The 16,167-nt window shown below is 44.4% G+C and overlaps 1 protein-coding gene across 1 annotated transcript in view; it reads right to left on the bottom strand.

Moving 5' to 3' along the window:
* Positions 1-15,701, bottom strand: part of LOC311103392 (cytohesin-1) — an 82,955-nt gene extending 67,254 nt beyond the window's left edge. Inside the window, exon 1 of the mRNA XM_084144957.1 lies at positions 15,636-15,701. The gene's annotated coding sequence lies outside the window, so the exon portion shown is untranslated. The remainder of the gene's footprint in view (positions 1-15,635) is intronic.
* Positions 15,702-16,167: the final 466 nt, after the last annotated feature.

Here is a 16,167-nt window from a genome sequence, read left to right as displayed (position 1 = left end):
AAAACCGCCATAAAAAAGCCAGACTACAGTTTGCAACTGCACATGGGGACAAAGATCATACTTTTTGGAGAAATGTCCTCTGGTCTGATGAAACAGTTACATTTACATTTTCGTCATTTAGCAGACGCTCTTATCCAGAGCGACATACAAATTGGTGCATTCACCTTATGATAGCCAGTGGGACAACCACTTTACAATATATATATATATATATTATTATTTTAAATTTTTGTTTCTTTCTTTTTTTGGGGTGGGGGGGGGGGGGGGGTGGGGTAAGGGGGGGGGGGTAGAATGATTACTTTATCCTATCCCAGGTATTCCTTAAAGAGGTGGGGTTTCAAGTGTCTCCGGAAGGTGGTGAGTGACTCTGCTGTCCTGGCGTCGTGAGGGAGCTTGTTCCACCATTGGGGTGCCAGAGCAGCGAACAGTTTTGACTGGGCTGAGCGGGAACTGTGCTTGCGCAGAGGTAGTGGGGCCAGCAAGCCAGAGGTGGATGAATGCAATGCCCTCGTTTGGGTGTAGGAACTGATCAGAGCCTGAAGGTACGGAGGTGCCGTTCCCCTCACAGCTCCGTAGGCAAGCACCATGGTCTTGTAGCAGATGCGAGCTTCAACTGGAAGCCAGTGGAGTGTGCGGAGGAGCGGGGTGACGTGAGAGAATTTGGGAAGGTTGAACACCAGACGGGCTGCGGCGTTCTGGATGAGTTGTAGGGGTTTAATGGCACAGGCAGGGAGCCCAACCAACAGCGAGTTTCAGTAATCCAGACGGGAGATGACAAGTGCCTGGATTAGGACCTGTGCCGCTTCCTGTGTAAGGCAGGGTCGTACTCTGCGAATGTCGTAGAGCATGAACCTACAGGATCGGGTCACCGCCTTGATGTTAGCGGAGAACGACAGGGTGTTGTCCAGGGTCACGGTAAGGCTCTTTGCACTCTGGGAGGAGGACACAACGGAGTTGTCAACCGTGATTGCGAGATCATGGAACGGGCAGTCCTTCCCCGGGAGGAAGAGAAGCTCCGTCTTGCCGAGGTTCAGCTTGAGGTGGTGATCCGTCATCCACACTGATATGTCTGCCAAACATGCAGAGATGCGATTCACCACCTGGTTATCAGAAGGGGGAAAGGAGAAGATTAATTGTGTGTCGTCTGCGTAGCAATGATAGGAGAGGCCATGTGAGGATATGACAGAGCCAAGTGACTTGGTGTATAGCGAGAATAGGAGAGGGCCTAGAACTGATCCCTGGGGGACACCAGCGGTGAGAGCACGTGGTGCGGAGACAGATTCTCGCCACGCCACCTGGTAGGAGCGACCTGTCAGGTAGGACGCAATCCAAGAGTGAGCCGCGCCGGAGATGCCCAACTCGGAGAGGGTGGAGAGGAGGATCTGATGGTTCACAGTATCAAAGGCAGCAGATAGGTCTAGAAGGACGAGAGCAGAGGAGAGAGAGTTAGCTTTAGCAGTGCGGAGAGCCTCCGCGACACAGAGAAGAGCAGTCTCAGTTGAATGACCAGTCTTGAAACCTGACTGGTTTGGATCAAGAAGGTCATTCTGAGAGAGATAGCAAGAGAGTTGGCTAAAGACGGCACGCTCAAGAGTTTTGGAGAGAAAAGAAAGAAGGGATACTGGTCTGTAGTTGTTGACATCGGAGGGATCGAGTGTAGGTCTTTTGAGAAGGGGTGCAACTCTCGCTCTCTTGAAGACGGAAGGGACATAGCCAGCGGTCAAGGATGAGTTGATGAGCGAGGTGAGGTAAGGGAGAAGGTCTCCGGAAATGGTCTGGAGAAGAGAGGAGGGGATAGGGTCAAGCGGGCAGGTTGTTGGGCGGCCGGCCATCACAAGTCGCAAGATTTCATCTGGAGAGAGAGCGGAGAAAGAAGTCAAAGCATAGGGTAGGGCAGTGTGAGCAGGACCAGCGGTGTCATTTGACTTAACAAATGAGGATCGGATGTCGTCAACCTTCTTTTCAAAATGGGGAGGAGGGGGGAGGAGGATTCAGCAGGGAGGAGAAGGTGGCAAAGAGCTTCCTAGGGTTAGAGGCAGATGCTTGGAATTTAGAGTGGTAGAAAGTGGCTTTAGCAGCCGAAACAGAGGAAGAAAATGTAGAGAGGAGGGAGTGAAAAGATGCCAGGTCCGCAGGGAGTCTAGTTTTCCTCCATTTCCGCTCGAATGCCCGGAGCCCTGTTCTGTGAACTCGCAATGAGTCGTCAAGCCACGGAGCAGGAGGGGAGGACCGAGCCGGCCGGGAGGATAGGGGACATAGAGAGTCAAAGGATGCAGAAAGGGAGGAGAGGAGGGTTGAGGAGGCAGAATCAGGAGATTGGAGGGAGAAGGATTGAGCAGAGGGAAGAGATGATAGGATGGAAGAGGAGAGAGTAGCGGGAGAGAGAGAGCGAAGGTTGCGACGGCGCATTACCATCTGAGTAGGGGCAGAGTGAGTAGTGTTGGAGGAGAGCGAGAGAGAAAAGGATACAAAGTAGTGGTCGGAGACTTGGAGGGGAGTTGCAATGAGATTAGTAGAAGAACAGCATCTAGTAAAGATGAGGTCAAGGGTATTGCCTGCCTTGTGAGTAGGGGGGGACGGTGAGAGGGTGAGGTCAAAATAGGAGAGGAGTGGAAAGAAGGAGGCAGAGAGAAATGAGTCAAAGGTAGACATAGGGACGTTAAAGTCACCCAGAACTGTAAGGGGTGAGCCATCCTCAGGAAAGGAACTTATCAAGGCGTCAAGCTAATTGATGAACTCTCCAAGGGAACCTGGAGGGCGATAAATGATAAGGATGTTAAGCTTGAATGGGCTAGTGACTGTGACAGCATGGAATTCAAATGAGGAGATAGACAGATGGGTCAGGGGAGAAAGAGAGAATGTCCACTTGGGAGAGATGAGGATTCCTGTGCCACCACCCCGCTGACCAGATGCTCTCGGGGTATGCGAGAACACATGGTCAGACGAGGAGAGAGCAGTAGGAGTAGCAGTGTCAGCAATACTTATTTCCCTAATTAAAATGCAAATCAATTTATAACATTTCTGACATGCGTTTTTCTGGATTTTTTTGTTGTTATTCTGTCTCTCACTGTTCAAATAAACCTACCATTAAAATTATAGACTGATAATTTCTTTGTCAGTGGGCAAACGTACAAAATCAGCAGGGGATCAAATACTTTTTTCCCTCATTGTATCTACTGAAGTTCTAGACATAATGTATAGTGTTCCATAGCTACAGCTGGATTTAAAAACACAGAAAAGACAAAGCAATACATTTAAACACAGCCCTATACACAACAACAGTGGAAAACTCCCAGAGATACACGTTCACTTGGATATAGGCTACTATTGCTGCTACTGCACATTAGCCTCATAAATACAGACAGTGTTACACACATTCACAATCTCGCATTGTGAAAAAGCATTTGAGGGTGAAATGTGTATCAGGCCAGTGGATTACAGGGTTTTGTGTGAGTAATGGGGCTGAGCCAACATGCAGGCCATTGTTCTCATGTTAGACTAGAGAGAGGCACCGTGCAGGTCTGTCTTAACTCCTAATATAACAGGTCTGGCTTCATAAGCCTGCCCTGTCTGAGGGATCTCTGTCCGTGTGGACATACAGCGCACACTGACTAACTGAGCTGAGCTGGCCATCATGAGAAAACCCACATCACATCACATGGTACGTGTGTGGACGCTCAAGGAAGAAATGGAATAAACCCCAAACCTCTCCTTGAGTAATAAACCCCAAACCTCCCCATTGTCCTCAGCTAGTCCCCAGCCAGTTCCACAGTACAAGTGCGCACCTGATTCAACTGGTAAAAGTATCATCAACCCTTTATCTGGTCAGAACAAGCAGACCTATATTTAACTGGTTAAAATAATCATCATGCCCTTGATTACTTGATTCAGGTGTGATTGTACTGGAATCAGAAGTATCATGTCCATAGGGGGACAGGCCTCAGGACTCAACACCCTGGCTTCAAAGGGAGCAAGGCCACTCTCTGACATTTATAATATATCCAGCATAGGACCCATAGGGCTCTGGTCTAAAGTAGTGCACTATTTAGGGAATAGGGTGCCATTTTCAGGACGCAGCCATTGTATTTTCTCATGCAGCTGAGGTGGTGTGGAAGTCAAGTCTCCATGGTGATATATTTATATACTCTCTGACAATGAGCCCGGCCCTGTTGCAATTCGTCCGAAATCACAAGGGTTTTTTGTGCAGAGTACAGTGTGGTTCACAAGGACACATCGTATAATGGCTTGGAACATTGTGATTGAGTTTGACACAAGCCCAAGGTGCCAAGGAGTTGGCAGTACCACTGGACCAATCTAAACAAGGCTTACAAAGCTTATTGACACACTAAAATGGGTTAACATTAAACCCACTAAAAATACCCAGCCCTTTTAACCTTGCCCAAAAATCCCAAATGGTAAGACTGGCCTCTTCAGGACATTTGTATGTATTACAGTTTCCCAGGCCAACGTAACGGGAAAATCTAAATAAAGATGATATTGCCTCATCCAAGAGTAGCACAAATTATGATGAAAGATAGCACATTAATAAAACTATTGAGACAGTCCCCATGGAGAATATGGAGTTGTTTACCTAATTGTCTCATATTGTTTTATTTTCTAAACGTTTATTTCCTTTCCCACCAGGCACTGCACTATCCTTTGGTGTGTGTGTGTGTGTGTGTGTGTGTGTGTGTGTGTGTGTGTGTGTGTGTGTGTGTGTGTGTGTGGACATGTTTAACTATACGTGTCAAAAGTCCCCACAAGTATAGAATAGTAAACAAACAAAGATTTGACTAACTGGGGACATTTTGTTGTTCCCCACAAGGTCAAATGCTATTTCTAGGGGGTTTAGAGTTAAGGTTAGAATTAATGTTAGGGTTAGGAGCTAGGGTTAGTTTAAGGGTTAGGGTTAGGAGCTAGGGTTAGGTTTTGGGTTAGGTTCAAGGTTAGGTTTTCGGGTTAGGTTTAAGGTTAGGGAAAATCTGATTTTGAATGGGACTCAATTGTGTGTCCCCACAAGCTTAGTTGTACAAGACTGTGTGTGTGTGTGTGCGTACATGTGTGTTGTGACAGACTCTACTTTAAGCATCACAAGCCCAAATCCTAGAGTACTATATATACTGTAGAAAGCGCAGAATGATTATGAAGAAACTCAAGTACCATTGATCTGTACCAGTATTCCCCCAGTCCCACTGTTGAAGTGAGGCCATTTCAACCAGATGCTATGATTATCCATTGATGGCTATGGTTCATGGTGAGAATTAGAGAGTGTGGTAATATTTTTTAGAGAGTATTATTTAGAGAGTATTATTGCAAGATAATGAGTCCTGTGGTGTTCTTATTAGGAGCCTGGAGCAGTGTGGTCTATGGTGATGTCAAAACACTGAACTGCTGCCCACTCATAAACACATGAACACACATACAGAGATGTGAACACACACACACACACACACACACACACACATACACAAGGGCTCCAGTGTGTGACTGATGACAGCCTTTGGCTGATTTCCAAATGGCACCCTATTCCCTACACAGGCCAGATCTCTATGGGTCAAAAGTAGTGCACTAAATATGGAATATAGAATGCCATTTATATTCCCGCAGCAGGGAGCGTGAAATACAGGCCTCCTGACTAGACAGGAGTGCTGCTGGAGCCCAGCCTGGGACAAGACACTCATTCTACATTCCCCTGCTGTAGGCCACAGGGATATACAGTCATCTAACATGGGCCAAGACAATATAATCACTTATATACAGTGCATTCGGAAAGTATTCAGATCCCTTGACTTTTTCAACGAAATAAAACGTGACAGCCTTATTCTAAAACTGATTATTATAATATATTTTTTCATCAATCTACACACAATACCCCATAATGACAAAGCAAAAACAGGATTTTAGAAATGTTAGCAAATGTATTAAAAATAAAAACATAAATATCAATTTACATTGTACTTTGTTGAAGCACCTTTGGCAGCGATTACAGCCTCGAGTCATCTTGGGTATGACGCTACAAGCTTGGCACACCTGTATTTGGGTAGTTTCTCCAATTCTTCTCTGCAGATCCTCTCTAGCTCTGTCAGGTTGGATGGGGAGTGTCGCTGCACAGCTATTTTCAGGTCTCTCCAGAGATGTTCGATCGGGTTCAAGTCCGGGCTCTGGCTGGGCCACTCAAGGACATTCAGAGACTTGTCCCGAAGCCACTGCTGCGTTTTCTTGGCTGTATGCTTAGGGTCGTTGTCCTGTTGGAAGGTGAACCTTCCCCCCAGTCTGAGGTCATGAGCGCTCTGGAGCAGGTTTTCATCAAGGATCTCTCTATACTTTGCTCAGTTCATCTTTCCCTCGATCCTAACTAGTCTCCCAGTCCCTGCCGCTGAAAAACATCCCCAGAGCATGATGCTGCCACCACCATGCTTCACCGTAGGGATGGTGTCAGGTTTCCTCCAGACGTGACACTTGGCATTCAGGCCAAAGAGTTCAATCTTGGTTTCATCAGACCAGAGAATCTTGTTTCTCATGATCTGAGAGTCCTTTAGGTGCCTTTTGGCAAACTGCAAGCGGGCTGTCATGTGCCTTTTACTGAGGAGTGGCTTCTGTCTGGCCACTCTACCATAAAGGCCTGATTGGTGGAGTGCTGCAGAGATTCTTGTCCTTCTGGAAGGTTCTCCCATCTCCACAGAGGAACTCTGGAGCTCTGTCAGAGTGACCATCGGGTTCTTGGTCATCTCCCTGACCAAGGCCCTTCTCCCCCGATTGCTCAGTTTGGCCAGGCGGCGAGCTCTAGGAAGAGTCTTGGTGGTTCCAAACTTCTTCAATTTAAGAATGATGGAGGCCACTTCAATGCTGCAGACATTTTTTCCCCCAGATCTGTGCCTTGACACAATCCTGTCTCAGAGGCTCTAGGGACAATTCCTTCGACCTCATGGCTTGGGTTTTACTCTGACACCTTGACTAACCTGTACATTGACTTGGTACCGGTACCCCCTGTATATAGCCTCTATTGTTTTCTTAACTCGTATTTTTCTTAAAACTGTATTGTTGGTTAAGGGCTTGTAAGTAAGCATATCACGGTAAGGTCTACACCTGTTGTATTCGGCGCATTTGACAATTAAAATTTGATTTGATTTGATTTGACATGCACTGTCAACTGTGACACCTTATATAAACAGATGTGTTCCTTTCCAAATCATGTCCAATCAATTGAATTTACCATAGGTGGACTCCAATGAAGTTGTAGAAACATCTCAAGGATGATCAATTGAAACAGGATGCACCTGAGCTCAATTTCAAGTCTCATAGCAAAGGGTCTGAATAATTATGTTAAAATATTTTTTTATACATTTGCAAAAATATCGGGAAAAAAACTGTTTGCGCTTTGTCATTATGGGGTATTGTGTGTAGATTGATGAGGACATTTTTTTTATATAATCAATTTTAGAATAAGGCTGTAACATAACAAAATGTGAAAAAAGTCAAGGGGTCTGAATACTTTCCGAATGCACTGTATCAGTCATGTTGCCTTAGGAATTCACAGAAGACATCTTACAATGGTTACCTGTTCTGTCTCGACCCATAGTTAGATTCATCGTGCTGTCTCTCCCATCTTTTACATAAAATACATTAAATGCCTGACTGCTTCATGGCTACCAATCTGAGTGATATACATGACAGCTCCATGGGTAACGTTACCAATCTGAGTGATAGATATGACTGCTCCATGGGTAACGTTACCAGTCTGAGTGATAGATATGACTGCTCCATGGGTAACGTTACCAGTCTGAGTGATAGACATGACTGCTCCATGGGTAACGTTACCAGTCTGAGTGATAGATATGACTGCTCCATGGGTAACGTTACCAGTCTGAGTGATAGACATGACTGCTCTATGAGTAACGTTACCAGTCTGAGTGATAGATATGACTGCTCCATGGGTAACGTTACCAGTCTGAGTGATAGACATGACTGCTCCATGGGTAACGTTACCAGTCTGAGTGATAGACATGACTGCTCTATGAGTAACGTAACCAGTCTGAGTGATAGACATGAAAGCAATGTATCAGGCTAAAGAGGACTCATATGTTTAAATAATGGGCCAATTTCCTTCTCTTTACCTATGTTAGGAAGGAGGTATTTACACCCATTGACCCTCACTAGACCAGGTAGCCATCACTGTCTCTGTATGACTGGATCAAACCAGCAGCCAAGCCTCTGTGTGCTCACTCCTTTCATTCCACCCAGAGAGAAATGTGAGGCATATGGAGATTGGACAAAAGGAGCTGCAACAAACAGACATACATACAGACAAGCAGACAGGTGGGCTGTACTTTTGAAAAGCCAGAGCTTTGTGCATTCCATGTGCTTCTGTTTGGATTCCCACATTCAAGTCTCTTTGAAGTGCCTGACAGACAGTCTGGTGTCTCTGTCTGGCTCAGCATTAGATACATTCACTTCTCTACATTACCAGCAACGGATTCCCCACTTTTACCAACTAGGCGGCAAATGTCACTAAAATACATCCAAATGGTGTTTATTTCAGTAGACCTGGTCTTGCTGTCACTGCAGTGCACAGGGCCTGGTCTTGCACTGTGCACATTTATGTACAGTGAGGAAAAAAGTATTTGATCTCCTGCTGATTTTGTACGTTTTCCCACTGACAAAGAAATTATCAGTCTATAATTTTAATGGTAGGTTTATTTGAACAGTGAGAGACAGAATAACAACAACAAAAATCCAGAAAAACGCATGTCAAAAATGTTATAAATTGATTTGCATTTTAATGAGGGAAATAAGTATTTGACCCTCTCTCAATCAGAAAGATTTCTGGCTCCCAGGTGACTTTTATACAGGTAACGAGCTGAGATTAGGAGCACACTCTTAAAGGGAGTGCTCCTAATTTCAGCTTGTTACCTGTATAAAAGACACCTGTCCACAGAAGCAATCAATCAATCAGATTTCAAACTCTCCACCATGGCCAAGACCAAAGAGCGCTCCAAGGATGTCAGGGACAAGATTGAAGACCTACACAAGGCTGGAATGGGCTACAAGACCATCGCCAAGCAGCTTGGAGAGAAGGTGACAACAGTTGGTGCGATTATTCGCAAATGGAAGAAACACAAAAGACCTGTCAATCTCCCTCGGCCTGGGGCTCCATGCAAGATCTCACCTCGTGGAGTTGCAATGATCATGAGAACGGTGAGGAATCAGCCCAGAACTACATGGGAGGATCTTGTCAATGATCTCAAGGCAGCTGGGACCATAGTCACCAAGAAAACAATTGGTAACACACTACGCCGTGAAGGACTGAAATCCTGCAGCGCCCGCAAGGTCCCCCTTCTCAAGAAAGCACATATACAGGGCTGTTTGAAGTTTGCCAATGAACATCTGAATGATTCAGAGTTCAGATGAGACCAAAATCGAGCTCTTTGGCATCAACTCAACTCGCCGTGTTTGGAGGAGGAGGAATGCTGCCTATGACCCCAAGAACACCATCCCCACCGTCAAACATGGAGTTGGAAACATTATGCTTTGGGGGTGTTTTTCTGCTAAGGGGACAGGACAACTTCACCGCATCAAAGGGACGATGGACGGGGCCTTGTACCGTCAAATCTTGGGTGAGAACCTCCTTCCCTCAGCCAGGGCATTGAAAATGGGTCATGGATGGGTATTCCAGCATGACAATGACCCAAAACACACGGCCAAGGCAACAAAGGAGTGGCTCAAGAAGAAGCACATTAAGGTCCTGGAGTGGCCTAGCCAGTCTCCAGACCTTAATCCCATAGAAAATCTGTGGAGGGAGCTGAAGGTTCGAGTTGCCAAACGTCAGGCTCGAAACCTTAATGACTTGGAGAAGATCTGCAAAGAGGAGTGGGGCAAAATCCCTCCTGAGATGTATGCAAACCTGGTGGCCAACTACAAGAAACGTCTGACCTCTGTGATTGCCAACAAGGGTTTTGCCACCAAGTACTAAGTCATGTTTTGCAGAGGGGTCAAATACTTATTTTCCTCATTAAAATGCAAATCAATTTATAACATTTTTGACATGCGTTTTTCTGGATTTTGTTGCTGTTATTCTGTCTCTCACTGTTCAAATAAACCTACCATTAAAATTATAGACTGATCATGTCTTTGTCAGTGGGCAAACGCACAAAATCAGCAGGGGATCAAATACTTTTTTCCCTCACTGTACCATTGATGAACCATTGATGAATTGCAGAACCAACACATACTTGGATGCAGTCCAAAACCAAACTCAGGCAATACAATCAAAGCAACATGGCATATCAACTGTATACAAGACAGACAGTAGATATGATGCTAATCATCATAAGGGCTTCATGGAGGAATCAAATATATGATTCTAATCATCATAAGGGCTTAATGGAGGAATCAATTATTTGATTCTAATCATAAGGGCTTCGTGGAGGAATCAAATATATGATTCTAATCATCATAGGGCCTTCATAGAGGAATCAAATATATGATTCTAATCATCATAGGGGCTTCATGGAGAAATCATATATATGATTTTAATCATCATAGGGCCTTCATAAAGGAATCAAATATATGATTCTAATCATCATAGGGGCTTCATGGAGGAATCAAATATATGATTTTAATCATCATAGGGCCTTCATAAAGGAATCAAATATATGATTCTATTCATCATATACCTATAATACTATCATACAGTATCATACAGTAGCCAAATGCTAACATAATAATATGCCATTTAGCAGACGCTTTTATCCAAAGCGACTTACAGTCATGTGTGCATACATTTTTACATATGGGTGGTCCCAGGGATCGAACCCACTACCCTGGCGTTACAAGCGCCATGCTCTACCAATTGAGCTACAGGGGACCAACTACAAGCACAGAAAGAGTGAAAATAAGGCCACATGTAAAAATGGGTGAACCTCCTCTTCAAGACTGGGAGATTCAAAAAATACTACCAGCTTGAGCCTCTGTTACTATTCAAATTTTGTGGATTTACAATGTATAGAAAGCCATCAAAAAGGAAATAAATCAAAACAAAGATTAATTATCGTTTAAAACGTGCTCACATTCTTGCTGATAACACTTGGGTCTGATGAATTGTATAATTGTTCATACATCCAAAGGCATAGAATTCTATTTGTGTCTTATGTCGGACAGGGGGAGCTATTCCAAGTCTGAATGTTGTTACACCTGTGACCTCCCTTCTCAAAGCACCACTAAGTATTTTACACCATGTGGTTCCATCCCAATTGATTTCCATTTTAAATGAGGGAAATAAGTATTTGACCCCTCTGCAAAACATGACTTAGTACTTGGTGGCAAAACCCTTGTTGGCAATCACAGAGGTCAGACGTTTCTTGTAGTTGGCCACCAGGTTTGCACACATCTCAGGAGGGATTTTGTTCCACTCCTCTTTGCAGATCTTCTCCAAGTCATTACGGTTTCGAGGCTGACGTTTGGCAACTCGAACCTTCAGCTCCCTCCACAGATTTTCTATGGGATTAAGGTCTGGAGACTGGCTAGGCCACTCCAGGACCTTAATGTGCTTCTACTTGAGCCACTCCTTTGTTGCCTTGGCCGTGTGTTTTGGGTCATTGTCATGCTGGAATACCCATCCACGACACATTTTCAATGCCCTGGCTGAGGGAAGGAGGTTCTCACCCAAGATTTGACAGTACATGGTCCCGTCCATCGTCCCTTTGATGCGGTGAAGTTGTCCTGTCCCCTTAGCAGAAAAACACCACCTTAGCATAATGTTTCCACCTCCATGTTTGACGGTGGGGATGGTGTTCTTGGGGTCATAGGCAGCATTCCTCCTCCTCCAAACACGGCGAGTTGAGTTGATGCCAAAGAGCTCGATTTTGGTCTCATCTGCCCACAACACTTTCACCCAGATCTCCTCTGAATCATTCAGATGTTCATTGGCAAACTTCAAACAGCCCTGTATATGTGCTTTCTTGAGCAGGGGGACCTTGCGGGCGCTGCAGGATTTCAGTCCTTCACGGCGTAGTGTGTTACCAATTGTTTTCTTTGAGACTGTGGTCCGAGCTCTCTTCAGGTCATTGACCAGGTCCTGCCGTGTAGTTCTGGGCTGATCCCTCACCTTCCTCATGATCATTGCAACTCCACGAGGTGAGATCTTGCATGGAGCCCCAGGCCGAGGGAGATTGACAGGTCTTTTGTGTTTCTTCCATTTGCGAATAATCGCACCAACTGTTGTCACCTTCTCACCAAGCTGCTTGGCGATGGTCTTGTAGCCCATTCCAGCCTTGTGTAGGTCTTCAATCTTGTCCCTGACATCCTTGGAGATCTCTTTGGTCTTGTCCATGGTGGAGAGTTTGGAATCTGATTGATTGATTGCTTCTGTGGACAGGTGTATTTTATACAGGTAACAAACTGAGATTAGGAGCACTCCCTTTAAGAGTGTGCTCCTAATCTCAGCTTGTTACCTGTATAAAAGACACCTGGGAGCCAGAAATCTTTCTGATTGAGAGGGGGTCAAATACCTATTTCCCTCATTAAAATGCAAATCAATTTATAACATTTTTGACATGCGTTTTTCTGGATTATTTTGTTGTTATTCTGTCTCTCACTGTTCAAATAAACCTACCATTAAAATTATAGACTGATCATTTCTTTTTTCCCTCACTGTAGCCACCAGCGCTGACTCAGGTATTTCCACATCACAATGACAGCATCACTTCTCCACTGTAACCACCATGGCCTGCTGCACGCTATCAGCTGCTAAGGGGCTAGCACAATGAAGAACAAAGCCCTTGTCTTGAGCGATGTCAACACAACACTCTCTCACACAGCCACAGCTAGCAGTTTAGAGTGTTGAGCCAGTAACCGAAAGGTCGCTGGTTGGAATCCCCAAGCCAACTAGGTGAAAAATCTGCCGATGTGCCCTTGAGCAAGGCTCTTAACCCTAATTGCACCTGTACATCTCTCTGGATAAGAGTGTCTGCTAAATGACTAAAATGTCCCAAATGATAACCCCCAGGACAACTAATTCCCATGAGGCATTCGCTCTTAAGGCGATGGAGTAACAACTCTTGACTTTCCCCTTCATCCCTACCGCCCTTTCACAATATCGCTCTGGCACCGTTCAATTCTAATATCTGTCTTGTTGAGACTTACAGTAAGCGAATGAAAATGAAATCTGAAGTTTGGAGAGACAGATGGCGAGCATAAACAAACCCAGTCACCCATTACTGATTCACTGGAGAGGCTACAAACTAGTATCTTAACATCCTAGTTTGTGATGATAGATTATAGAGGAGCAATGGACCCTGGTAATCTGGGTTTAGGAGATGATCCCAAATAAACACTACTGTCGTGCCCTTTGTCTATGAGGACACAGCAATTTTCCAGTGAAATAAGGGCAAGAACCTGTTTTGTAAACTCAAAACATTTGATAACAGTGGTGGGATTTGAAACCACGCCCGCAAAGAGACTGGAGCCAAAAGTAATTAAAGGCACAGTAACCTATTATTGTCTCAATATAAGACAAGTAAAAGAAGAGTGAGGCCAGAGGTGAGTCAAAGCTGTATGTCATTGTGTCTGCTGGGGTGGAAGCCAGGGGAGGTGTCTGTGATTGTACAGGCATTTGTTCACGGGTCCATGTTTTGATGGTGTGAGATCTTGATTTAGTGAGCTAGTTACAGAGTAAGAGATGCTAGTTTGTCAGAAGGTATGCCTATTTCCTCTGGCAGTGTGTGTGTGTGTGTGTGTGTGTGTGTGTGTGTGTGTGTGTGTGTGTGTGTGTGTGTGTGTGTGTGTGTGTGTGTGTGTGTGTGTGTGTGTGTGTGTGTGTGTGTGTGTGAGCATGCATGCGTTCTTGCGAGCGCAGGTCAATGTGTGTGTGTGTGTGTCCCGTGTAGCTCAGTTGGTAGAGCATGGCGCTTGCAACGGCAGGGTTGTGGGTTCGATTCCCACGGGGGGCCAGTATGAAAAAAATATATATAATGTATGCACTCACTAACTGTTAGTCGCTCTGGATAACAGCGTCTGCTAAATGACAAAAGTGAGGGTGGGTGCTAGAGGGATTACATAAACTCTCACTAATGGCATTAGCTGGGCTCACTCCACTACTGCTCTGTTTGGAGGGAGAAAGGCCTTAAGCTGAACCATAATGAAAGCAGCTCATTAGCTACAGCAAGCTACATATATCTCTGTCCCAATGGTTTGTTATTACCTCTGGGGAAGCCAAGTGTTCATGCTGCACACACAGTCAAACACAGGTGCATGGGCACGCAAGCACCAAACACACATACATTTTTGCAAGGAACCAATATCCATTCCAATGGCTGCACCTGTTAAGACGATTGCTGATTGTTGCCTTCTCACCATATGAGAAATTAAATCTGGCATCTGATATTATCAGACTCTTAATAACATATCCTTCTATTAAAGCTGATCCACCCCCTAAAAAAAATATAATAATAATAAAATAAATAAATATATATATATATATATATATTAAAACTATCAAACTCTAACATATCCTTCTGAACAACACAGAAAGACAAACTAACATATCCTTCTGAACAACACAGAAAGACAAACTCTAACATATCCTTCTGAACAACACAGAAAGACAAACTAACATATCCTTCTGAACAACACAGAAAGACAAACTCTAACATATCCTTCTGAACAACACAGAAAACTAACTCTAACATGTCCTTCTGAACAACACAGAAAGACAAACTAACATATCGTTCTGAACGACACAGAAAGACAAACTAACATATCCTTCTGAACAACACAGAAAGACAAACTAACATATCCTTCTGAACAACACAGAAAGACAAACTCTAACATATCCTTCTGAACAACACAGAAAGACAAACTAACATATCCTTCTGAACGACACAGAAAGACAAACTAACATATCCTTCTGAACAACACAGAAAGACAAACTAACATATCCTTCTGAACAACACAGAAAGACAAACTCTAACATATCCTTCTGAACAACACAGAAAGACAAACTAACATATCCTTCTGAACGACACAGAAAGACAAACTAACATATCCTTCTGAACAACACAGAAAGACAAACTCTAACATATCCTTCTGAACAACACAGAAAACAAACTCTAACATGTCCTTCTGAACAACACAGAAAGACAAACTAACATATCGTTCTGAACGACACAGAAAGACAAACTAACATATCTTCTGAACAACACAGAAAGACAAACTCTAACATATCCTTCTGAACAACACAGAAAGACAAACTAACATATCCTTCTGAACAACACAGAAAGACAAACTCTAACATATCCTTCTGAACAACACTGAAAGCAACATAGAGTGTCATACTGTACATCTCCAAGAGACACATGAACAAAACATTGATCAAATAGTAACATGATGTCGATCAAGTATTTCCGAGAGAGAGAGCAACTCTCATTTACATAGGTACATTACCTACAAGAATAAAATGAAAACAAACCCAAAGCATCTGATCATGAAATTCAACCGACGTGGACAACACATTTCCCTATTTCCCGCTAACTGTGGCGACACCATGAATACAGTAACAGAGGCAGGCAACAAGACAACCATCGATCATCTATTGACGATAGGCTATCTAATCCACATAGCTGGTTCCCAAGGCATCTTACCTGGAGGAGGCGGATCCTTCACCGCAGGACAAAGGAACGCTTGGAAACTGGACACGCAAAGTTCGCTCACTGTCCCCATGATGGCTCAGTCAAAACTGTGTGTGTGTGTGGGGGGGGGGTTGATTCTTAGTGTACTAGTGTTGGTGTGTGAGTGTCTGAGTGTCTTTCTCTTTCGTTCCCTGTGATTCAGTTCATCAGACGGAGGTGGAGCAAGGAGAAGTTGTCATCAAGGCCAGTCTCCCTTCTTTCCAGAGAGAGAAAGAGAGAGAGCTCTCCTCCTCCTCCTCCTCCTCCTCTACTTCTTCGTTCCTTCTCGTCTGCCTCCTCAGCCGACGGCTGCCGTCCATGGAAGAAATTCCTCCTCAGGTCCTGGTGTGTGTCACTGTGACTTCAAGTAGTCAAAGCATTTTTCCTTCACCCTCTTCTCCTCCTTTATTTCTCTCTTTCTTGATGTCAGTCTTTCTCCCCTTCTCTTCAGTAGCTGCAGCTGAACTCTGCTGTCTTTCTCCTCTTCCCCTTTTGTGCTCTCTCT

The sequence above is a fragment of the Coregonus lavaretus genome (genome assembly GCF_964263955.1).
Source record: "Coregonus lavaretus genome assembly, chromosome: 2".
In the NCBI taxonomy this organism is placed as follows: Eukaryota; Metazoa; Chordata; class Actinopteri; order Salmoniformes; family Salmonidae; genus Coregonus; species Coregonus lavaretus.
Note: the sequence above shows the minus strand (reverse complement) of the source record. Positions and strands in the feature narration are given on the sequence as shown.